The following is a 25,575-nucleotide window of genomic DNA, read 5'->3' as shown; positions in this document are numbered from 1 at the left end:
TCCATGTTTTACATCTCTACGACTGTATGACTGCGATTTTGTGACTCACTCCTTGTTATCTGTTATTATGTATGTAAACCACCCTGAACCCCTCGATTAAATTCCAGTCTGTCCCTCACTCTGGGCTATCTCTTATGCTGGATCTAAACCACCCTGAACCCCTCGATTAGATTCCAGTCTGTCCCTCACTCTTGGGTATCTCATATGCTGTATATAAACCACCCCGAACCCCTCGATTAGATTTCAGTCTCTCCCACACTCCTGGGTATCTCATATGCTGTATATAAACCACCCCGAAACCCTCAATTAGATTTCAGTCTCTCCCTCACTCCTGGGTATCTCATATGCTGTATATAAACCACCCCGAACCCCTCGATTAGACTTCAGTCTCTCCCTCACTGTTGGGTATCTCATATGCTGTATATAAACCACCCGAAACCCTCGGTTAGATTACAGGCTCTCCCTCGCTCCTGGTTATCTCATATGCTGTATATAAACCACCCCGAACCCCTCGATTAGATTTCAGTCTCTCCCTCACTCTTGGGTATCTCATATGCTGTATATAAACCACCCCGAACCCCTCGATTAGATGTCAGTCTCTCCCTCACTCCTGGGTATCTCATATGCTGTATATAAACCACCCTAAACCCCTCGGTTAGATTACAGTCTCTCCCTCGCTCCTGGTTATCTCATGTGCTGTATAGAAACCACCCCGAACCCCTCGTTTAGATTTCAGACTCTCCCTCACTGCTGGGTATCTCATATGCTGTTTATAAACCACCCTAAACCCATCGATTAGATTCCAGTCTGTCCCTCACTCTTGGGTATCTCATATGCTGTATATAAACCACCCCGAAACCCTCGATTAGATTCCAGTCTGTCCCTCACTCTTGGGTATCTCATATGCTGAATGAAAAACACCCTGAACCCCTCGATTAGATTCCAATCTGTCCATCACTCTTGGGCATCTCATATGCTGTATATAAACCACCCCGAACCCCTCGATTAGATTTCAGTCTCTCCCACATTCCTGGGTATCTCATATGCTGTATATAAACCACCCAAAACCCATCGATTAGATTCCAGTCTGTCCCTCACTCTTGGGCATCTCATATGCTGTATATAAACCACCCCGAACCCCTCGATTAGATTCCAGTCTGTCCCTCACCCTTGGGTATCTCATATGCTGTATGTAAAACATCCTGAACCCCTCGATGAGATTCCAGTCTGTCCATCACTTGTGGGTATCTCATATGCTGTATATAAACCACCCCCAACCCCTCGATTAGATTTCAGTCTCTCCCTCACTCCTGGGTATCTCATATGCTGTATATAAACCACCCTGAACCCCTCGATTAGATTCCAGTCTGTCCCTCACACTTGGGTATTTCATATGCAGTATATAGAACACCCTGAACCCCTCGATTAGATTCCAGTCTGTCCATCACTCCTGGGCATCTCATATGCTGTATATAAACCACCCTGAACCCCTCGATTAGATTCCAGTCTGTCCCTCACTCTTGGGTATCTCATATGCTGTATATAAACCACCCTGAACCCCTCGGTTAGATTACAGTCTCTCCCTCGCTCCTGGTTTTCTCATGTGCTGTATATAAACCACCCTGAACCCCTCGATTAGATTCCAGTCTGTCCCTCACACTTGGGTATTTCATATGCAGTATATAAAACACCCTGAACCCCTCGATTAGATTCCAGTCTGTCCATCACTCCTGGGCATCTCATATGCTGTATATAAACCACCCTGAACCCCTCGATGAGATTCCAGTCTGTCCATCACTTGTGGGTATCTCATATGCTGTATATAAACCACCCCCAACCCCTCGATTAGATTTCAGTCTCTCCCTCACTCCTGTGTATCTCATATGCTGTATATAAACCACCCTGAACCCCTCGATTAGATTCCAGTCTGTCCCTCACACTTGGGTATTTCATATGCAGTATATAAAACACCCTGAACCCCTCGATTAGATTCCAGTCTGTCCATCACTCCTGGGCATCTCATATGCTGTATATAAACCACCCTGAACCCCTCGATTAGATTCCAGTCTGTCCCTCACTCTTGGGTATCTCATATGCTGTATATAAACCACCCTGAACCCCTCGGTTAGATTACAGTCTCTCCCTCGCTCCTGGTTTTCTCATGTGCTGTATATAAACCACCCCGAACCCCTCGATTAGATTCCAGTCTCTCCCTCACTCCTGGGTATCTCATATGCTGTATATAAACCACCCCGAACCCCTCGATTTGATTTCAGTCTCTCCCTCACTCCTGGGTATCTCATATGTTGTATATAAACCACCCCGAACCCCTCGATTTGATTTCAGTCTCTCCCTCACTCCTGGGTATCTCATATGCTGTATATAAACCACCCTGAACCCCTCAATTTGATTGCAGACTCTCCCTCACTCCTGGGTATCTCATATGCTGCATGTAAACCACCCTGATCCCCTCGATTAGATTCCAGTCTGCCCCTCACTCTTGGGCATCTCATATGCTGTATATAAACCACCCTGAACCCCTCGATCAGATTTCAGTCTCTCCCTCACTCCAGGGTATCTCATATGCTGTATACAAACCACCCTGAACCCCTCGATTAGATTCCAGACTGTCCCTCACTCTTTGGTATCTCATATGCTGTATATAAACCACCCCGAACCCCGCGGTTAGATTACAGTCTCTCCCTCGCTCCTGGTTATCTCATGTGCTGTATATAAACCACCGCGAACCCCTCGATTAGATTTCAGTCTCTCCCTCACTCCTGGGTATCTCATATGCTGTATATAAACCACCCTGAACCCCTCGATTAGATTCCAGTGTGTCCCTCACTCTTGGGTGTCTCATATGCTGTATGTACACCCTAAATCCCTCAATTAGTTTCCAATCTGGAACTCACTCCTGGGGATGTGTTATTGGATCAGTGAAGTGATCCTTGTTGGATGTTAGACCGAAGACAAGATAAACTAAATGGTCAAATGTTACATTGGGAGCAGGAACACAGAAAGCTGCTGTTTCATTTCTGTTCTGTTACATATCTCCAAGTTTCAGATTGGGGCTGAATTTCTGTCACAATGGGGAAAATCTCAAAAGCTGTTTACTGTCCTGCTTGAATGCATCATCATAACATGAATTCCCTTGCAAGATAGGAAATGGAGACAGCTTCTGGAAGCTGTCTGTATCTGTGTGTGTGTGATTCTGTCTGTCTGTGTATGTCTGTTTGTGTGTGATTCTGTGTTTGTGTTCAATGTTTTATATATTTTCAAACTGTATTGATGTTGCCAGTCTCTCTTGCTTTTCCTTATTTATAAACTCAATGTCATCTTTTTGCTGATATAAAATGGTGGCTGAGGACAAATTTAAAATGTCTGCCTGACTGATTTGTGTCAGGAATACTTTCAGCAAGGGAGATGGGGCAATGTGTCAAAAGCCATTTCCATTCATTGATGCTTGCAGAGATAGAAAATGGAGACAGCTCTTTGAAGGGGATGAAAATGCAAATCCCAGAACCTTTTACAGTGAATGCGGAGAGACAATGTGACATTCCAGCAAAGTCTGCCTTACTTTCCAAGCTCCTAATATATGAGAGAAACATAATATACAAAACCTGAAAGAGCTCAGCCACTGAATTGTAGATTTGCAGCATTTGATCAGGCTAGGCTAGGCTAGGCCTTATCCCAAATTGAAGGGTTTCTCAAATCCAACACTGACCTTCTGTGGGTTTAAATTGGGAACCCATTGACTAGATTCAAGGCTATAAATCACTCCGGGTTATCTTTTTATTCTGTACATAACCACACTGAACCCCTCGATTAAATTCCAAGCTGTAACTCATCCGGGGCTATCTGTTAGTCTGTATATAAACGAGCCTGAACCCCTTGATTAGATTTCGGACTATAACTCACCCTGGGCTATCTGTTACTCTGTATATAAACCACTCTGAACCCCTCAATTAGATTCCATGCCTTAACTCACTAAAATAACTACATGTTATTTTGTATATTAACCACCCATTGATTTGATTCCAATTCATGTCATGTGAACCTCATGTTGCCAACACAATCTCATCTCAATAATGATCAATGTATCACGGGTCCTCCTATCTGCTGGCACTACCATATGTTAACTTACTAATGTCTACGTCTCTCCCTCACTCCTGGGAACCTCATATGCTGTATGTAAACCACCCCGAACCCCTCGATTAGATTTCAGTCTCTCCCTCGCTCCTGGGTATCTCATATGCTGTATGTAAACCACCCTGAACCCCTCGATTAGATTCCAGTCTGTCCCTCACGCTTGGGCATCTCATATGCTGTATATAAACCACCCCCAACCCCTCATTAGATTTCAGTATCTCCCTCACTCCTGGGTATCTCATATGCTGTATATAAAGCACCCTGAACCCCTCGATTAGATTCCAGTCTGTCCCTCACTCTTGCGTATCTCATATGCTGTATGTAAACCACCCTGAACCCCTCGGTTAGATTACAATCTCTACCTCACATCTAGGTGTCTCATATGCTGTATATAAACCACCCTGAACCCCTCGATTAGATTTCAGTCTCTCCCTCCCTCTCGGTTATCTCATATGCAGTATGTAAACCACCCTGAACCGCTCAATTAGATTCCAGTCTCTCCCTCACTCCTGGGTATCTCATATGCCGCATGTAAACCACCCATAACCCCTCGATTAGATTCCAGTCTGCCCCTCACTCTTGGGTATCTCATATACTGTATCTAAACCACCCCGAACCCCTCGATTAGATTTCAGTCTCTCCCTCACTCCTGGGTATCTCATTTGCTGTATGCAAAACCACCTTGAACCCCTCGATTAGATTCCAGTCTCTCCCTCACTGTTGGGTATCTCATATGCTGTATGTAAACCACCCTGAACCCCTCAATTAGATTCCAGTCTCTCCCTCACTCCTGGGTATCTCATATGCTGCATGTAAACCACCCATAACCCCTCGATTAGATTCCAGTCTGCCCCTCACACTTGGGCATCTCATATACTGTATATAAACCACTCTGAACCCCTCGATTATATTTCAGTCTCTCCCTCACTCCTGGGTATCTCATTTGCTGTATGTAAAACATTTTGAACCCCTCGATTAGATTTCAGTCTCTCCCTCACTCCTGGGTATCTCATATGCTGCATGCAAAACCACACTGAACCCCTCGATTAGATTCCAGTCTCTCCCTCACTCCTGGGTATCTCATATGCTGTATGTAAACCACTCTGAACCCCTCGATTATATTTCAGTCTCTCCCTCACTCCTGGGTATCTCATTTGCTGTATGTAAACCACTCTGAACCCTGGATTAGATTTCAGTCTCTCCCTCACTCCTGGGTATCTCATATGCTGTATGTAAACCACCCTGAACCCCTCGATTAGATTCCAGTCTGCCCCTCACTCTTGGGTATCTCATATGCTGTATGTAAACCATCCCGAACCCCTCGATTAGATTTCAGTCTCTCCCTCCCTCCAGGTTATCTCATATGCAGTATGTAAACCACCCTGAACCCCTCAATTAGATTCCAGTCTCTCCCTCGCTCCTGGTTATCTCATATGCTGTATGTAAACCACCCCCAACCCCTCGATTAGATATCTGTCTCTCCCTCACTCTTGGGTATCACATATGCTTTATGTGAACCACCCTGAACCCCTCGATTAGATTCCAGTCTCTCCCTCGCTCCTGGTTATTTCATATGCTGTATATAAACCACCCTGAACCCCTCGATTTAATTCCAGTCTGTCCCTCAATCTTGGGTATCTCATATGCTGTATGTAAACAACCCTGAACCACTTCGATTAGATTCCAGCCTCTACCTCCCTCAAGGTTATCTCATATGCAGTATGTAAACCACCCTGAACCCCTCAATTAGATTCCAGTCTCTCCCTCGCTCCTGGTTATCTCATATGCTGTATGTAAACCACCCCCAACCCCTCAATTAGATTCCAGTCTCACCCTCGCTCCTGGTTATCTCTTATGCTGTATGTAAACCACCCTGAACCCCTCGATTAGATTTCAGTCTCTCCCTCACTCCTGGGGATTTCATATGCTGTATGTAAACCACCCTGAACCCCTCGATTAGATTTCAGTCTCTCCCTCACTGCTGGGTATCTCATATGCTGTATGTAATCCACCCTGAACCCCTCGATCAGATTCCAGTCTCTCCCTTGCTCCTGGTTATCTCAAATGCTGTTTGTAAACCACCCCAAACCCCTCGATTAGATTCCAGTCTGTCCCTCACTCTTGGGCATCTCATACGCTGTATCTAAACCACCCCTAACCCCTCGATTAGATTTCAGTCTGTCCCTCACTCTTGGGTATCTCATATGCTGTATATAAACCACTCCGAACCCCTCGATTAGATTTCAGTCTCTTCCTCACTCCTGGGTATCTCATATGCTCTAAATAAACCACCCTGAACCCCTCGATTAGATTCCAGTCTGTCCCTCACTCTTGGGTATCTGATATGCTGTGTGTAAACCACCCTGAACCCCTCAATTAGATTCCATGCCTTAACTCACCTTGGGCTATCTGTTACTCTGTATATAAACCACTCTGAACACCTCAATTAGATTCCATGCCTTACCTCACCTTGGGCTATCTGTTACTCTGTATATAAACCACTCTGAACCGCTCAATTAGATTCCATGCCTTAACTCACTAAAATAACTACATGTTATTTTGTATATTAACCACCCATTGATTTGATTCCAATTCATGTCATGTTAGGCTCATGTTGCCAACACAATTTCATCTCAATAATGATCAATTTATCACGGGTCCTCCTATCTGCTGGCACTACCATATGTTAACTTACTGATGTTTCCGTCTCTCCCTCACTCCTGGGAACCTCATGTGCTGTATGTAAACCACCCTGAACCCCTAGATTAGATTTCAGTCTCTCCCTCACTCCTGGGTATCTCATATGCTGTATGTAAACCACCCTGCAACCTTCGATTAGATTCCAGTCTGTCCCTCACTCTTGGGTATCTCATATGCTGTATATAAACCACCGCGAACCCCTCGGTTAGATTACAGTCTCTCCCTCACATCTGGGTATCTCATATGCTGTATATAAACCACCCTGAACCCCTCGATTAGATTTCAGTCTCTCCCTCCCTCCAGGTTATCTCATATGCAGTATGAGAGTGTGGAACCGAGACAGAGAGGGGTCAGAGAGTGAGAGAGAGAGTGGGACAGACGGAGCGACAGAGGGAGAGAGAAACAGAGAGAAAAAAGAAACAGATAGTGAGGGACACAGAGAGAGAGAAGGTGTGTGTGTGAGAGAGAGGGAATGCGTGAGTGTGAGAGAGAGAATGTGTGTGTGTGAGAGAGAGAATGTGTGTGTGAGAGAGAATGCGTGTGTGTGAGAGAGAGAATGTGTGTGTGAGAGATAGAATGTGTGTGTGAGAGAGAATGCGTGTGTGTGAGAGAGAGAATGTGTGTGTGAGAGAGAGAATGTGTGTGTGAGAGAGAATGTGTGTGTGAGAGAGAGAATGTGTGTGAGAGAGAATGCGTGTGTGAGAGAGAATGCGTGTGTGAGAGAGAGAATGTGTGTGAGAGAGAATGTGTGTGTGAGAGAGAGAATGTGTGTGTGAGAGAGAATGTGTGTGTGAGAGAGAGAATGTGTGTGAGAGAGAGAATGTGGGTGTGAGAGAGAGAATGTGTGTGTGAGAGAGAATGTGTGTATGAGAGAGAGAATGTGTGTGAGAGAGAGAATGTGTGTGTGAGAGAGAGAGAGAATGCGGGTGTGTGTGAGAGAGAATGTGTGTGTGAGAGAGAGAATGTGGGTGTGAGAGAGAATGTGTGTGGGAGAGATAGAATGTGTGTGAGAGAGAGAAAATGTATGTGTGAGAGAGAGAATGTGTGTGAGAGAGAGAATGTGTGTGTGTGAGAGAGAATGTGTGTGTGTGAGAGAGAATGTGTGTTTGTGAGAGAGAGAATGTGGGAGAGAGAGAATGTGTGTGTGAGAGAATGTGTGAGAGAGAGAATGGGTGTGTGAGAGAGAATGCGTGTGTGCAAGAGAGAATGCGTGTGTGAGAGAGAGAGAATGTGTGTGTGTGTGAGAGAGAATGTGTGTTTGTGAGAGAGAGAATGTGGGAGAGAGAGAATGTGTGTGTGAGAGAATGTGTGAGAGAGAGAATGTGTGTGTGTGTGAGAGAGAATGTGTGTATGAGAGAGAATGCGTGTGTGAGAGAGTGAGAATGTGTGTTTGTGAGAGAGAGAATGTGGGAGAGAGAGAATGTGTGTGTGAGAGAATGTGTGAGAGAGAGAATGTGTGTGTGTGAGAGAGAGAATGTGTGTGTGAGAGAGAGAATGTGTGTGTGAGAGAGAATGCGTGTGTGAGAGAGAATGTGTGTGAGAGAGAGAGAGAATGCGGGTGTGTGAGAGAGAGAATGTGTGTGTGAGAGAGAATGTGGGTGTGAGAGAGAATGTGTGTGGGAGAGATAGAATGTGTATGAGAGAGAGAAAATGTGTGTGTGTGAGAGAGAATGTGTGTGAGAGAGAGAATGTGTGTGTGAGAGAGAATGTGTGTGTGAGAGAGAGAATGTGTGTTTGTGAGAGAGAGAATGTGGGGGAGAGAGAATGTGTGTGTGAGAGAATGTGTGAGAGAGAGAATGTGTGTGAGAGAGAGAATGCGTGTGTGCAAGAGAGAATGCCTGTGTGAGAGAGAGAGAATGTGTGTGTGTGAGAGAGAATGTGTGTTTGTGAGAGAGAGAATGTGGGAGAGAGAGAATGTGTGTGTGAGAGAATGTGTGAGAGAGAGAATGTGTGTGTGTGTGAGAGAGAATGTGTGTATGAGAGAGAATGCGTGTGTGAGAGAATGAGAATGTGTGTTTGTGAGAGAGAGAATGTGGGAGAGAGAGAATGTGTGTGTGAGAGAATGTGTGAGAGAGAGAATGTGTGTGTGTGAGAGAGAGAATGTGTGTGTGAGAGAGAGAATGTGTGTGTGAGAGAGAATGCGATTGTGAGAGAGAATGCGTGTGTGAGAGAGAGAGAATGCGTGTGTGTGAGAGAGAGAATGTGTGTTTGTGAGAGAGAGAATGTGGGAGAGAGAGAAGGTGTGTGTGAGAGAATGTGTGAGAGAGAGAATGTGTGTGTGAGAGAGAGAATGCGTGTGTGCAAGAGAGAATGCGTGTGTGAGACCGAGAGAGAATGTGTGTGAGAGAGAGCGAGAATGCGAGTGAGAGAGAGAATGCGTGTGTGCGAGAGAGAATGCGTGTGTGTGAGAGAGAATGTGTGTGTGAGAGAGAATGTGTGTCAGAGGGATAGAGAGAGAATGTGTGTGAGAGAGCATGCATGTGTGCAAGAGAGAGAGAATGCGTGTGTGAGAGAGAGAGTGAACATGTGTGAGAGAGAATGTGTGTGAGAGAGAAAATGCTGTGAGAGAGAGACTGTGTGTGTGAGAGAGAGAATGTGTGTGAGAGAAAGAATGCGTGAGTGAGAGAGAATGCGTGTGTGAGAGAGAATGCGTGTGAGAGAGAGAATGTGTGTGTGAGAGAGAGAATGTGTGTGTGAGAGAGAATGCGTGTGTGAGAGAGAATGCGTGTGTGAGAGAGAGAGAATGTGTGTGTGAGAGAGAGAATGTGTGTGTGAGAGAGAGAATGTGTGTATGTGAGAGAGAATGTGTGAGAGAGAGAATGTGTGTGTGAGAGAGAGAATACGTGTGTGAGAGAGAATGCTTGTGAGAGAGAGAATGTGTGTGTGAGAGAGAGAATGTGTGTGTGAGAGAGAATGCGTGTGTGAGAGAGAATGCGTGTGTGAGAGAGAGAGAATGTGTGTGTGAGAGAGAGAATGTGTGTGTGAGAGAGAGAATGTGTGTGTGTGAGAGTTAATGTGTGAGAGAGAGAATGTGTGTGTGAGAGAGAGAATGCGTGTGTGAGAGAGAATGCGTATTAGAGAGAGAGAATGTGTGTGTGTGAGAGAGAATGTGTGTGTGAGAGAGAATGCGTGTGTGAGAGAGAGAATATATATGAGAGAGAATGCGTGTGTGAGAGAGACAATGTGTGTATGAGAGAGAGAATGTGTGTGTGAGAGAGAATGTGTGTGTGAGAGAGAATGCGTGTGTGAGAGAGAATACGTGTGTGTGAGAGAGAGAATGTGTGTGTGAGAGAATGCGTGTGTGAGGGAGAGAATATGTGTGTGAGAGAGAGAATGTGTGTGTGAGAGAGAGAATGCGTGTGTGTGTGAGAGAGAATGTGTGTGTGAGAGAGAATGCGTGTGTGAGAGAGAATGCGTGTATGAGAGAGAGAGAATGTGTGTGTGAGAGAGAATGCGTGTGTGAGAGAGACAATGTGTGTGTGAGAGAGAATGTGTGTGTGAGAGAGAGAATGCGTGTGTGAGAGAGAGAGAATGTGTGTGTGAGAGAGAATGCGTGTGTGAGAGAGACAATGTGTGTGTGAGAGAGAGAATGCGTGTGTGAGAGAGAATGCGTGTGTGAGAGAGAGAGAATGTGTGTGTGAGAGAATGCGTGTGTGCAAGAGAGAGAGAATGCCTGTGTGAGAGAGAATGCGTGTGTGAGAGAAAATGCGTGTGTGAGAGTGAGAGAATGCGTGTGTGAGAGAGAATGCGTGTGAGAGAGAGAGAATGCATGTGAGAGAGAGAGAGAGAATGCATGTGTGCAATAGAGAGAGAATGCGTGTGTGAGAGAGAATGCGTGTGTGAGAGAGAATGCGTGTGAGAGAGAGAGAATGCATGTGTGAGAGAGAGAATGTGTGTGTGAAAGAGAATGCGTGTGAGAGAGAGAGATTGGGTGTGCGGGAGAATGTGTGTGTGCAAGAGAGAGAGAATGCCTGTGTGAGAGAGAATGCGTGTGTGAGAGAGAGAATGTGGGTGTGAGAGAGAATGTGTGTGGAAGAGATAGAATGTGTGTGAGAGAGAGAAAATGTGTGTGTGAGAGAGAGAATGTGTGTGAGAGAGAGAATGTGTGTGTGTGAGAGAGAATGTGTGTGTGAGAGAGAGAATGTGTGTTTGTGAGAGAGAGAATGTGGGAGAGAGAGAATGTGTGTGTGAGAGAATGTGTGAGAGAGAGAATGTGTGTGTGAGAGAGAATGCGTGTGTGCAAGAGAGAATGCGTGTGTGAGAGAGAGAGAATGTGTGTTTGTGAGAGAGAATGTGTGTTTGTGAGAGAGAGAATGTGGGAGAGAGAGAATGTGTGTGTGAGAGAATGTGTGAGAGAGAGAATGTGTGTGTGTGTGAGAGAGAATGTGTGTATGAGAGAGAATGCGTGTGTGAGAGAGTGAGAATGTGTGTTTGTGAGAGAGAGAATGTGGGAGAGAGAGAATGTGTGTGTGAGAGAATGTGTGAGAGAGAGAATGTGTGTGTGTGAGAGAGAGAATGTGTGTGTGAGAGAGAGAATGTGTGTGTGAGAGAGAATGCGTGTGTGAGAGAGAATGCATGTGTGAGAGAGAGAGAATGCGTGTGTGTGAGAGAGAGAATGTGTGTTTGTGAGAGAGAGAATGTGGGAGAGAGAGAATGTGTGTGTGAGAGAATGTGTGAGAGAGAGAATGTGTGTGTGCAAGAGAGAATGCGTGTGTGAGAGAGAATGCGTGTGTGTGAGAGAGAGAATGTGTGTGTGAGAGAAAGCGTGTGTGCAAGAGAGAGAGAATGCCTGTGTGAGAGAGAATGCGTGTGTGAGAGAAAATGCGTGTGTGAGAGTGAGAGAATGCGTGTGTGAGAGAGAATGCGTGTGAGAGAGAGAGAATGCATGTGTGTGAGAGAGAGAGAATGCATGTGTGCAATAGAGAGAGAATGCGTATGTGAGAGAGAATGCGTGTGTGAGAGAGAATGCGTGTGAGAGAGAGAGAATGCATGTGTGAGAGAGAGAATGTGTGTGTGAAAGAGAATGCGTGTGAGGGAGAGAGATTGGGTGTGCGGGAGAATGTGTGTGTGCAAGAGAGAGAGAATGCCTGTTTGAGAGAGAATGCGTGTGTGAGAGAGAGAATGTGGGTGTGAGAGAGAATGTGTGTGGAAGAGATAGAATGTGTGTGAGAGAGAGAAAATGTGTGTGTGAGAGAGAGAATGTGTGACGGAGAGAATGTGTGTGTGTGAGAGAGAATGTGTGTGTGTGAGAGAGAATGTGTGTTTGTGAGAGAGAGAATGTGGGAGAGAGAGAATGTGTGTGTGAGAGAATGTGTGAGAGAGAGAATGTGTGTGTGAGAGAGAATGCGTGTGTGCAAGAGAGAATGCGTGTGTGAGAGAGAGAGAATGTGTGTGTGTGAGAGAGAATGTGTGTTTGTGAGAGAGAGAATGTGGGAGAGAGAGAATGTGTGTGTGAGAGAATGTGTGAGAGAGAGAATGTGTGTGTGTGTGTGAGAGAGAATGTGTGTATGAGAGAGAATGCGTGTGTGAGAGAGTGAGAATGTGTGTTTGTGAGAGAGAGAATGTGGGAGAGAGAGAATGTGTGTGTGAGAGAATGTGTGAGAGAGAGAATGTGTGTGTGTGAGAGAGAGAATGTGTGTGTGAGAGAGAGAATGTGTGTGTGAGAGAGAATGCGATTGTGAGAGAGAATGCGTGTGTGAGAGAGAGAGAATGCATGTGTGAGGGAGAGAGAATGTGTGTTTGTGAGAGAGAGAATGTGGGAGAGAGAGAATGTGTGTGTGAGAGAATGTGTGAGAGAGAGAATGTGTGTGTGCAAGAGAGAATGCGTGTGTGAGACCGAGAGAGAATGTGTGTGAGAGAGAGCGAGAATGCGAGTGAGAGAGAGAATGCGTGTGTGCGAGAGAGAATGCGTGTGTGTGAGAGAGAATGTGTGTCAGAGGGATAGAGAGAGAATGTGTGTGTGAGAGCATGCATGTGTGCAAGAGAGAGAGAATGCGTGTGTGTGAGAGAGAGAGAGAACATGTGTGAGAGAGAATGTGTGTGTGAGAGAGAATGCGTGTGTGAGAGAGAGAATGTGTGTGAGAGAGAGAATGTGTGTGTGAGAGAGAATGTGTGTCAGAGAGAGAGAGAATGTGTGTGAGAGAGAGAATGCGTGTGTGCAAGAGAGAGAGAATACGTGTGTGAGAGAGAGAGAGAGAATGCGTGTGTGAGAGAGAATGCGTGTGTGCGAGAGAGAATGCGTGTGAGAGAGAGAATGTGTGTGTGTCAGAGAGAGAATGTGTGTGTGAGAGAGAGAATGTGTGTGAGAGAGCGAATGCGTGTGTGCGAGAGAGAATGTGTGTGCGAGAGAAAATGCGTGTGAGAGAGAGACTGTGTGTGTGAGAGAGAGAATGTGTGTGAGAGAGAGAATGCGTGAGTGAGAGAGAATGCGTGTGTGAGAGAGAATGCGTGTGAGAGAGAGAATGTGTGTGTGTGAGAGAGAATGTGTGTGAGAGAGAGAATGCGTGTGTGAGAGAGAATACGTGTGTGAGAGAGAATGCTTGTGAGAGAGAGAATGTGTGTGTGTGAGAGAGAATGTGTGTGTGAGAGAGAATGTGTGTGTGAGAGAGAATGCGTGTGTGAGAGAGAATGCGTGTGTGAGAGAGAGAGAATGTGTGTTTGAGAGAGAGAATGTGTGTGTGAGAGAGAGAATGTGTGTGTGTGAGAGAGAATGTGTGAGAGAGAGAATGCGTGTGTGAGAGAGAGAATACGTGTGTGAGAGAGAATGCTTGTGAGAGAGAGAATGTGTGTGTGAGAGAGAGAATGTGTGTGTGAGAGAGAATGTGTGTGTGAGAGAGAATGCGTGTGTGAGAGAGAATGCGTGTGTGTGAGAGAGAGAATGTGTGTGTGAGAGAGAGAATGTGTGCGTGAGAGAGAGAATGTGTGTGTGTGAGAGAGAGAATGTGTGTGTGAGAGAGAGAATGCGTGTGTGAGAGAGAATGCGTATGAGAGAGAGAGAATGTGTGTGTGTGAGAGAGAATGTGTGTGTGAGAGAGAATGCGTGTGTGAGAGAGAGAATATATATGAGAGAGAATGCGTGTGTGAGAGAGGCAATGTGTGTATGAGAGAGAGAATGTGTGTGTGAGAGAGAATGTGTGTGTGAGAGAGAATGCGTGTGTGAGAGAGAATGCGTGTGTGTGAGAGAGAGAATGTGTGTGTGAGAGAATGCGTGTGTGAGGGAGAGATTATGTGTGTGAGAGAGAGAGAATGTGTGTGTGAGAGAGAATGCGTGTGTGAGAGAGACAATGTGTGTGTGAGAGAGAATGTGTGTGTGAGAGAGAGAGAATGTGTGTGTGTGAGAGAGAATGTGTGTTTGTGAGAGAGAGAATGTGGGAGAGAGAGAATGTGTGTGTGAGAGAATGTGTGAGAGAGAGAATGTGTGTGTGTGTGAGAGAGAATGTGTGTATGAGAGAGAATGCGTGTGTGAGAGAGTGAGAATGTGTGTTTGTGAGAGAGAGAATGTGGGAGAGAGAGAATGTGTGTGTGTGAGAATGTGTGAGAGAGAGAATGTGTGTGTGTGAGAGAGAGAATGTGTGTGTGAGAGAGAGAATGTGTGTGTGAGAGAGAATGCGTGTGTGAGAGAGAATGCGTGTGTGAGAGAGAGAGAATGTGTGTTTGTGAGAGAGAGAATGTGGGAGAGAGAGAATGTGTGTGTGAGAGAATGTGTGAGAGAGAGAATGTGTGTGTGTGTGAGAGAGAATGTGTGTATGAGAGAGAATGCGTGTGTGAGAGAGTGAGAATGTGTGTTTGTGAGAGAGAGAATGTGGGAGAGAGAGAATGTGTGTGTGAGAGAATGTGTGAGAGAGAGAATGTGTGTGTGTGAGAGAGAGAATGTGTGTGTGAGAGAGAGAATGTGTGTGTGAGAGAGAATGCGTGTGTGAGAGAGAATGCGTGTGTGAGAGAGAGAGAATGCATGTGTGTGAGAGAGAGAATGTGTGTTTGTGAGAGAGAGAATGTGGGAGAGAGAGAATGTGTGTGTGAGAGAATGTGTGAGAGAGAGAATGTGTGTGTGCAAGAGAGAATGCGTGTGTGAGACCGAGAGAGAATGTGTGTGAGAGAGAGCGAGAATGCGAGTGAGAGAGAGAATGCGTGTGTGCGAGAGAGAATGCGTGTGTGTGAGAGAGAATGTGTGTCAGAGGGATAGAGAGAGAATGTGTGTGAGAGAGCATGCATGTGTGCAAGAGAGAGAGAATGTGTGTGTGTGAGAGAGAGAGAGAACATGTGTGAGAGAGAATGTGTGTGTGAGAGAGAATGCGTGTGTGAGAGAGAGAATGTGTGTGAGAGAGAGAATGTGTGTGTGAGAGAGAATGTGTGTCAGAGAGAGAATGTGTGTGAGAGAGAGAATGCGTGTGTGCAAGAGAGAGAGAATACGTGTGTGTGAGAGAGAGAGAGAATGCGTGGGTGAGAGAGAATGCGTGTGTGCGAGAGAGAATGCGTGTGAGAGAGAGAATGTGTGTGTGTCAGAGAGAAAATTTGTGTGTGAGAGAGAGAATGTGTGTGAGAGAGCGAATGCGTGTGTGCGAGAGAGAATGTGTGTGAGAGAGAAAATGCGTGTGAGAGAGAGACTGTGTGTGTGAGAGAGAGAATGTGTGTGAGAGAGAGAATGCGTGAGTGAGAGAGAATGCGTGTGTGAGAGAGAATGCGTGTGAGAGAGAGAATGTGTGTGTGTGAGAGAGAATGTGTGTGAGAGAGAGAATGCGTGTGTGAGAGAGAATACGTGTGTGAGAGAGAATGCTTGTGAGAGAGAGAATGTGTGTGTGTGAGAGAGAATGTGTGTGTGAGAGAGAATGTGTGTGTGAGAGAGAATGCGTGTGTGAGAGAGAGAGAATGTGTGTTTGAGAGAGAGAATGTGTGTGTGAGAGAGAGAATGTGTGTGTGTGAGAGAGAATGTGTGAGAGAGAGAATGCGTGTGTGAGAGAGAGAATACGTGTGTGAGAGAGAATGCTTGTGAGAGAGAGAATGTGTGTGTGAGAGAGAGAATGTGTGTGTGAGAGAGAATGTGTGTGTGAGAGAGAATGCGTGTGTGAGAGAGAATGCGTGTGTGTGTGAGAGAGAATGTGTGTGTGAGAGAGAGAATGTGTGTGTGAGAGAGAGAATGTGTGTGTGTGAGAGAGAGAATGTGTGTGTGAGAGAGAGAATGCGTGTGTGAGAGAGAATGCGTATGAGAGAGAGAGAATGTGTGTGTGTGAGAGAGAATGTGTGTGTGAGAGAGAATGCGTGTGTGAGAGAGAGAATATATATGAGAGAGAATGCGTGTGTGAGAGAGGCAATGTGTGTATGAGAGAGAGAATGTGTGTGTGAGAGAGAATGTGTGTGTGAGAGAGAATGCGTGTGTGAGAGAGAATGCGTGTGCGTGAGAGAGAGAATGTGTGTGTGAGAGAATGCGTGTGTGAGGGAGAGATTATGTGTGTGAGAGAGAGAATGTGTGTGTGAGAGAGAGAATGCGTGTGTGTGTGAGAGAGAATGTGTGTGTGAGAGAGAATGCGTGTGTGAGAGAGAATGCGTGTGTGAGAGAGAGAGAATGTGTGTGTGAGAGAGAATGCGTGTGTGAGAGAGACAATGTGTGTGTGAGAGAGAATGTGTGTGTGAGAGAGAGAGAATGTGTGTGTGTGAGAGAGAATGTGTGTTTGTGAGAGAGAGAATGTGGGAGAGAGAATGTGTGTGTGAGAGAATGTGTGAGAGAGAGAATGTGTGTGTGTGTGAGAGAGAATGTGTGTATGAGAGAGAATGCGTGTGTGAGAGAGTGAGAATGTGTGTTTGTGAGAGAGAGAATGTGGGAGAGAGAGAATGTGTGCGTGAGAGAATGTGTGAGAGAGAGAATGTGTGTGTGTGAGAGAGAGAATGTGTGTGTGAGAGAGAGAATGTGTGTGTGAGAGAGAATGCGTGTGTGAGAGAGAATGCGTGTGTGAGAGAGAGAGAATGTGTGTTTGTGAGAGAGAGAATGTGGGAGAGAGAGAATGTGTGTGTGAGAGAATGTGTGAGAGAGAGAATGTGTGTGTGCAAGAGAGAATGCGTGTGTGAGAGAGAATGCGTGTGTGAGAGAGAGAGAATGTGTGTGTGAGAGAATGCGTGTGTGCAAGAGAGAGAGAATGCCTGTGTGAGAGAGAATGCGTGTGTGAGAGAAAATGCGTGTGTGAGAGTGAGGGAATGCGTGTGTGAGAGAGAATGCGTGTGAGAGAGAGAGAATGCATGTGTGAGAGAGAGAGAGAATGCATGTGTGCAATAGAGAAAGAATGCGTATGTGAGAGAGAATGCGTGTGTGAGAGAGAATGCGTGTGAGAGAGAGAGAATGCATGTGTGAGAGAGAGCATGTGTGTGTGAAAGAGAATGCGTGTGAGAGAGAGAGATTGGGTGTGCGGGAGAAAGTGTGTGTGCAAGAGAGAGAGAATGCCTGTGTGAGAGAGAATTCGTGTGTGAGAGAGAGAATGTGGGTGTGAGAGAGAATGTGTGTGGAAGAGATAGAATGTGTGTGAGAGAGAGAAAATGTGTGTGTGAGAGAGAGAATGTGTGTGAGAGAGAGAATGTGTGTGTGTGAGAGAGAATGTGTGTGTGAGAGAGAGAATGTGTGTTTGTGAGAGAGAGAATGTGGGAGAGAGAGAATGTGTGTGTGAGAGAATGTGTGAGAGAGAGAATGTGTGTGTGAGAGAGAATGCGTGTGTGCAAGAGAGAATGCGTGTGTGTGAGAGAGAGAATGTGTGTGTGTGAGAGAGAATGTGTGTTTGTGAGAGAGAGAATGTGGGAGAGAGAGAATGTGTGTGTGAGAGAATGTGTGAGAGAGAGAATGTGTGTGTGTGTGAGAGAGAATGTGTGTATGAGAGAGAATGCGTGTGTGAGAGAGTGAGAATGTGTGTTTGTGAGAGAGAGAATGTGGGAGAGAGAGAATGTGTGTGTGAGAGAATGTGTGAGAGAGAATGTGTGTGTGTGAGAGAGAGAATGTGTGTGTGAGAGAGAGAATGTGTGTGTAAGAGAGAATGCGTGTGTGAGAGAGAATGCGTGTGTGAGAGAGAGAGAATGCGTGTGTGTGTGAGAGAGAATGTGTGTTTGTGAGAGAGAGAATGTGGGAGAGAGAGAATGTGTGTGTGAGAGAATGTGTGAGAGAGAGAATGTGTATGTGCAAGAGAGAATGCGTGTGTGAGACCGAGAGAGAATGTGTGTGAGAAAGAGCGAGAATGCGAGTGAGAGAGAGAATGCGTGTGTGCAAGAGAGAGAGAATACGTGTGTGAGAGAGAGAGAGAGAGAATGCGTGGGTGAGAGAGAATGCGTGTGTGCGAGAGAGAATGCGTGTGAGAGAGAGAATGTGTGTGTGTCAGAGAGAGAATGTGTGTGTGAGAGAGAGAATGTGTGTGAGAGAGCGAATGCGTGTGTGCGAGAGAGAATGTGTGTGAGAGAGAAAATGCGGGTGAGAGAGAGACTGTGTGTGTGTGAGAGAGAATGTGTGTGAGAGAGAGAATGCGTGAGTGAGAGTGAATGCGTGTGTGAGAGAGAATGCGTGTGAGAGAGAGAATGTGTGTGTGAGAGAGAGAATGTGTGTGAGAGAGAGAATGCGTGTGTGAGAGAGAATACGTGTGTGAGAGAGAATGCTTGTGAGAGAGAGAATGTGTATGTGTTAGAGAGAATGTGTGTGTGAGAGAGAATGCGTGTGTGTGAGAGAGAGAATGCGTGTGTGTGAGAGAGAGAATATGTGTGTGAAAGAGAATGCGTGTGAGAGAGAGAGATTGGGTGTGCGGGAGAATGTGTGTGTGCAAGAGAGAGAGAATGCCTGTGGGGGAGAGAATGCGTGTGTGAGAGAGAGAATGTGGGTGTGAGAGAGAATGTGTGTGGGAGAGATAGAATGTGTGTGAGAGAGAGAAAATGTGTGTGTGAGAGAGAGAATGTGTGTGAGAGAGAGAATGTGTGTGTGTGAGAGAGAATGTGTGTGTGAGAGAGAGAATGTGTGTTTGTGAGAGAGAGAATGTGGGAGAGAGAGAATGTGTGTGTGAGAGAATGTGTGAGAGAGAGAATGTGTGTGTGAGAGAGAATGCGTGTGTGCAAGAGAGAATGCGTGTGTAAGAGAGAGAGAATGTGTGTGTGTGTGAGAGAGAATGTGTGTTTGTGAGAGAGAGAATGTGGGAGAGAGAGAATGTGTATGTGAGAGAATGTGTGAGAGAGAGAATGTGTGTGTGTGTGAGAGAGAATGTGTGTATGAGAGAGAATGCGTGTGTGAGAGAGTGAGAATGTGACTTTGTGAGAGAGAGAATGTGGGAGAGAGAGAATGTGTGTGTGAGAGAATGTGTGAGAGAGAGAATGTGTGTGTGTGAGAGAGAGAATGTGTGTGTGAGAGAGAGAATGTGTGTGTGAGAGAGAATGCGTGTGTGAGAGAGAATGCGTGTGTGAGAGAGAGAGAATGCGTGTGTGTGAGAGAGAGAATGTGTGTTTGTGAGAGAGAGAATGTGGGAGAGAGAGAATGTGTGTGTGAGAGAATGTGTGAGAGAGAGAATGTGTGTGTGAGAGAGAGAATGCGTGTGTGCAAGAGAGAATGCGTGTGTGGGAGCGAGAGAGAATGTGTGTGAGAGAGAGCGAGAATGCGAGTGAGAGAGAGAATGCGTGTGTGCGAGAGAGAATGCGTGTGTGTGAGAGAGAATGTGTCTGTGAGAGAGAATGTGTGTCAGAGGGATAGAGAGAGAATGTGTGTGAGAGAGAATGCATGTGTGCAAGAGAGAGAGAATGCGTGTGAGAGAGAGAGTGAGAGAACATGTGTGAGAGAGAATGTGTGTGTGAGAGAGAATGCGTATGTGAGAGAGAGAATGTGTGTGAGAGAGAGAATGTGTGTGTGAGAGAGAATGTGTGTCAGAGAGAGAGAGAATGTGTGTGAGAGAGAGAATGCGTGTGTGCAAGAGAGAGAGAATACGTGTGTGAGAGAGAGAGAGAGAATGCGTGTGTGAGAGAGAATGCGTGTGTGCAAGAGAGAGTGCGTGTGAGAGAGAGAATGTGTGTGTGAGAGAGAATGTGTGTGTGTCAGAGAGAGAATGTGTGTGTAAGAGAGAGAATGTGTGTGAGAGAGCGAATGCGTGTGTGCGAGAGAGAATGTGTGTGAGAGAGAAAATGCGTGTGAGAGAGAGAATGTGTGTGTGTGAGAGAGAATGTGTGTGAGAGAGAGAATGCCTGAGTGAGAGAGAATGCGTGTGTGAGAGAGAATGCGTGTGAGAGAGAGAATGTTTGTGTGAGAGAGAGAATGTGTGTGAGAGAGAGAATGCGTGTGTGAGAGAGAATACGTGTGTGAGAGAGAATGCTTGTGAGAGAGAGAATGTGTGTGAGTGAGAGAATGTGTGTGTGAGAGTTAATGTGTGTGTGAGAGAGAGAATGCGTGTGTGAGAGAGAATGCGTGTGTGAGAGAGAGAGAATGTGTGTGTGAGAGAATGCGTGTGTGCAAGAGAGAGAGAATGCCTGTGTGAGAGAGAATGCGTGTGTGAGAGAAAATGCGTGTGTGAGAGTGAGAGAATGCGTGTGTGAGAGAGAATGCGTGTGAGAGAGAGAGAATGCTTGTGAGAGAGTGAGAGAGAATGCATGTGTACAATAGAGAGAGAATGCGTGTGTGAGAGAGAATGTGTGTGTGAGAGAGAATGTGTGTGAGAGAGAGAGAATGCATGTGTGAGAGAGAGAGAATGCGTGTGAGAGAGAGAATGTGTGTGTGAAAGAGAATGCGTGTGAGGGAGAGAGAGAATGCGTGTGTGAGAGAGAATGCATGTGTGAGAGAGAATGCGTGTGTGAGAGAGTGAGAATGCGTGTGTGTGTGAGAGAGAGAGAATGAGTGTGAGAGAGAGAATGTGTGCGTGAGAGAGAGAGAATGTGTGAGAGAGAGAATGTGTGTGTGAGAGAGAGAATGCGTGTGTGAGAGAGAATGCGTATGAGAGAGAGAGAATGTGTGTGTGTGAGAGAGAATGTGTGTGTGAGAGAGAATGCGTGTGTGAGAGAGAGAATATATATGAGAGAGAATGCGTGTGTGAGAGAGGCAATGTGTGTATGAGAGAGAGAATGTGTGTGTGAGAGAGAATGTGTGTGTGAGAGAGAATGCGTGTGTGTGAGAGAGAGAGAGAATGCGTGTGTGTGAGAGAGAGAATGTGTGTGTGAGTGAATGCGTGTGTGAGGGAGAGATTATGTGTGTGAGAGAGAGAATGTGTGTGTGAGAGAGAGAATGCGTGTGTGTGTGAGAGAGAATGTGTGTGTGAGAGAGAATGCGTGTGTGAGAGAGAATGCGTGTGTGAGAGAGAGAGAATGTGTGTGTGAGAGAGAATGCGTGTGTGAGAGAGACAATGTGTGTGTGAGAGAGAATGTGTGTGTGAGAGAGAGAGAATGTGTGTGTGTGAGAGAGAATGTGTGTTTGTGAGAGAGAGAATGTGGGAGAGAGAGAATGTGTGTGTGAGAGAATGTGTGAGAGAGAGAATGTGTGTGTGTGTGAGAGAGAATGTGTGTATGAGAGAGAATGCGTGTGTGAGAGAGTGAGAATGTGTGTTTGTGAGAGAGAGAATGTGGGAGAGAGAGAATGTGTGCGTGAGAGAATGTGTGAGAGAGAGAATGTGTGTGTGTGAGAGAGAGAATGTGTGTGTGAGAGAGAGAATGTGTGTGTGAGAGAGAATGCGTGTGTGAGAGAGAATGCGTGTGTGAGAGAGAGAGAATGTGTGTTTGTGAGAGAGAGAATGTGTGAGAGAGAGAATGTGTGTGTGCAAGAGAGAATGCGTGTGTGAGAGAGAATGCGTGTGTGAGAGAGAGAGAATGTGTGTGTGAGAGAATGCGTGTGTGCAAGAGAGAGAGAATGCCTGTGTGAGAGAGAATGCGTGTGTGAGAGAAAATGCGTGTGTGAGAGTGAGAGAATGCGTGTGTGAGAGAGAATGCGTGTGAGAGAGAGAGAATGCATGTGTGAGAGAGAGAGAGAATGCATGTGTGCAATAGAGAAAGAATGCGTATGTGAGAGAGAATGCGTGTGTGAGAGAGAATGCGTGTGAGAGAGAGAGAATGCATGTGTGAGAGAGAGCATGTGTGTGTGAAAGAGAATGCGTGTGAGAGAGAGAGATTGGGTGTGCGGGAGAATGTGTGTGTGCAAGAGAGAGAGAATGCCTGTGTGAGAGAGAATGCGTGTGTGAGAGAGAGAATGTGGGTGTGAGAGAGAATGTGTGTGGAAGAGATAGAATGTGTGTGAGAGAGAGAAAATGTGTGTGTGAGAGAGAGAATGTGTGTGAGAGAGAGAATGTGTGTGTGTGAGAGAGAATGTGTGTGTGTGTGAGAGAATGTGTGTTTGTGAGAGAGAGAATGTGGGAGAGAGAGAATGTGTGTGTGAGAGAATGTGTGAGAGAGAGAATGTGTGTGTGAGAGAGAATGCGTGTGTGCAAGAGAGAATGCGTGTGTGAGAGAGAGAGAATGTGTGTGTGTGAGAGAGAAAGTGTGTTTGTGAGAGAGAGAATGTGGGAGAGAGAGAATGTGTGTGTGAGAGAATGTGTGAGAGAGAGAATGTGTGTGTGTGTGAGAGAGAATGTGTGTATGAGAGAGAATGCGTGTGTGAGAGAGTGAGAATGTGTGTTTGTGAGAGAGAGAATGTGGGAGAGAGAGAATGTGTGTGTGAGAGAATGTGTGAGAGAGAATGTGTGTGTGTGAGAGAGAGAATGTGTGTGTGAGAGAGAGAATGTGTGTGTGAGAGAGAATGCGTGTGTGAGAGAGAATGCGTGTGTGAGAGAGAGAGAATGCGTGTGTGTGTGAGAGAGAATGTGTGTTTGTGAGAGAGAGAATGTGGGAGAGAGAGAATGTGTGTGTGAGAGAATGTGTGAGAGAGAGAATGTGTATGTGCAAGAGAGAATGCGTGTGTGAGACCGAGAGAGAATGTGTGTGAGAGAGAGCGAGAATGCGAGTGAGAGAGAGAATGCGTGTGTGCAAGAGAGAGAGAATACGTGTGTGAGAGAGAGAGAGAGAGAATGCGTGGGTGAGAGAGAATGCGTGTGTGCGAGAGAGAATGCGTGTGAGAGAGAGAATGTGTGTGTGTCAGAGAGAGAATGTGTGTGTGAGAGAGAGAATGTGTGTGAGAGAGCGAATGCGTGTGTGCGAGAGAGAATGTGTGTGAGAGAGAAAATGCGGGTGAGAGAGAGACTGTGTGTGTGTGAGAGAGAATGTGTGGGAGAGAGAGAATGCGTGAGTGAGAGTGAATGCGTGTGTGAGAGAGAATGCGTGTGAGAGAGAGAATGTGTGTGTGAGAGAGAGAATGTGTGTGAGAGAGAGAATGCGTGTGTGAGAGAGAATACGTGTGTGAGAGAGAATGCTTGTGAGAGAGAGAATGTGTGTGTGTGAGAGAGAATGTGTGTGTGAGAGAGAATGCGTGTGTGTGAGAGAGAGAATGTGTGTGTGAGAGAGAGAATATGTGTGTGAAAGAGAATGCGTGTGAGAGAGAGAGATTGGGTGTGCGGGAGAATGTGTGTGTGCAAGAGAGAGAGAATGCCTGTGGGGGAGAGAATGCGTGTGTGAGAGAGAGAATGTGGGTGTGAGAGAGAATGTGTGTGGGAGAGATAGAATGTGTGTGAGAGAGAGAAAATGTGTGTGTGAGAGAGAGAATGTGTGTGAGAGAGAGAATGTGTCTGTGTGAGAGAGAATGTGTGTGTGAGAGAGAGAATGTGTGTTTGTGAGAGAGAGAATGTGGGAGAGAGAGAATGTGTGTGTGAGAGAATGTGTGATAGAGAGAATGTGTGTGTGAGAGAGAATGCGTGTGTGCAAGAGAGAATGCGTGTGTGAGAGAGAGAGAATGTGTGTGTGTGTGAGAGAGAATGTGTGTTTGTGAGAGAGAGAATGTGGGAGAGAGAGAATGTGTATGTGAGAGAATGTGTGAGAGAGAGAATGTGTGTGTGTGTGAGAGAGAATGTGTGTATGAGAGAGAATGCGTGTGTGAGAGAGTGAGAATGTGTGTTTGTGAGAGAGAGAATGTGGGAGAGAGAGAATGTGTGTGTGAGAGAATGTGTGAGAGAGAGAATGTGTGTGTGTGAGAGAGAGAATGTGTGTGTGTGAGAGAGAATGTGTGTGTGAGAGAGAATGCGTGTGTGAGAGAGAATGCGTGTGTGAGAGAGAGAGAATGCGTGTGTGTGAGAGAGAGAATGTGTGTTTGTGAGAGAGAGAATGTGGGAGAGAGAGAATGTGTGTGTGAGAGAATGTGTGAGAGAGAGAATGTGTGTGTGAGAGAGAGAATGCGTATGTGCAAGAGAGAATGCGTGTGTGCAAGAGAGAATGCGTGTGTGAGACCGAGAGAGAATGTGTGTGAGAGAGAGCGAGAATGCGAGTGAGAGAGAGAATGCGTGTGTGCGAGAGAGAATGCGTGTGTGTGAGAGAGAATGTGTCTGTGAGAGAGAATGTGTGTCAGAGGGATAGAGAGAGAATGTGTGTGAGAGAGAATGCATGTGTGCAAGAGAGAGAGAATGCGTGTGAGAGAGAGAGAGAGAGAACATGTGTGAGAGAGAATGTGTGTGTGAGAGAGAATGCGTGTGTGAGAGAGAGAATGTGTGTGAGAGAGAGAATGTGTGTGTGAGAGAGAATGTGTGTCAGAGAGAGAGAGAATGTGTGTGAGAGAGAGAATGCGTGTGTGCAAGAGAGAGAGAATACGTGTGTGAGAGAGAGAGAGAGAATGCGTGTGTGAGAGAGAATGCGTGTGTGCGAGAGAGAATGCTTGTGAGAGAGAGAATGTGTGTGTGAGAGAGAATGTGTGTGTGTCAGAGAGAGAATGTGTGTGTAAGAGAGAGATTGTGTGTGAGAGAGCGAATGCGTGTGTGCGAGAGAGAATGTGTGTGAGAGAGAAAATGCGTGTGAGAGAGAGAATGTGTGTGTGAGAGAGAGAATGTGTGTGAGAGAGAGAATGCGTGAGTGAGAGAGAATGCGTGTGTGAGAGAGAATGCGTGTGAGAGAGAGAATGTTTGTGTGAGAGAGAGAATGTGTGTGAGAGAGAGAATGCGTGTGTGAGAGAGAATACGTGTGTGAGAGAGAATGCTTGTGAGAGAGAGAATGTGTGTGAGTGAGAGAATGTGTGTGTGAGAGTTAATGTGTGTGTGAGAGAGAGAATGCGTGTGTGAGAGAGAATGCGTGTGTGAGAGAGAGAGAATGTGTGTGTGAGAGAATGCGTGTGTGCAAGAGAGAGAGAATGCCTGTGTGAGAGAGAATGCATGTGTGAGAGAAAAAGCGTGTGTGAGAGTGAGAGAATGCGTGTGTGAGAGAGAATGCGTGTGAGAGAGAGAGAATGCTTGTGAGAGAGAGAGAGAGAGAATGCATGTGTGCAATAGAGAGAGAATGCGTGTGTGAGAGAGAATGCGTGTGTGAAAGAGAATGCATGTAAGAGAGACAGAATGCATGTGTGAGCGAGAGAATGTGTGTGTGAAAGAGAATGCGTGTGAGAGAGAGAGATTGGGTGTGCGGGAGAATGTGTGTGTGCAAGAGAGAGAGAATGCCTGTGTGAGAGAGAATGCGTGTGTGAGAGAAAATGCGTGTGTGAGAGTGAGAGAATGCGTGTGTGAGAGAGAATGCGTGTGAGAGAGAGAGAATGCATGTGTGCAATAGAGAGAGAATGCGTGTGAGAGAGAGAGAGAGAGAACATGTGTGAGAGAGAATGTGTGTGTGAGAGAGAATGCGTGTGTGAGAGAGAGAATGTGTGTGAGAGAGAGAATGTGTGTGTGAGAGAGAATGTGTGTCAGA

Source organism: Chiloscyllium plagiosum, unplaced genomic scaffold (assembly GCF_037043375.1).
Source record: "Chiloscyllium plagiosum isolate Xiang-an unplaced genomic scaffold, Cpla_swu_hap1 HiC_scaffold_8, whole genome shotgun sequence".
In the NCBI taxonomy this organism is placed as follows: Eukaryota; Metazoa; Chordata; class Chondrichthyes; order Orectolobiformes; family Hemiscylliidae; genus Chiloscyllium; species Chiloscyllium plagiosum.
The sequence above is the reverse complement of the archived record's forward strand: the minus strand, read 5'-3'. Positions refer to the sequence as shown.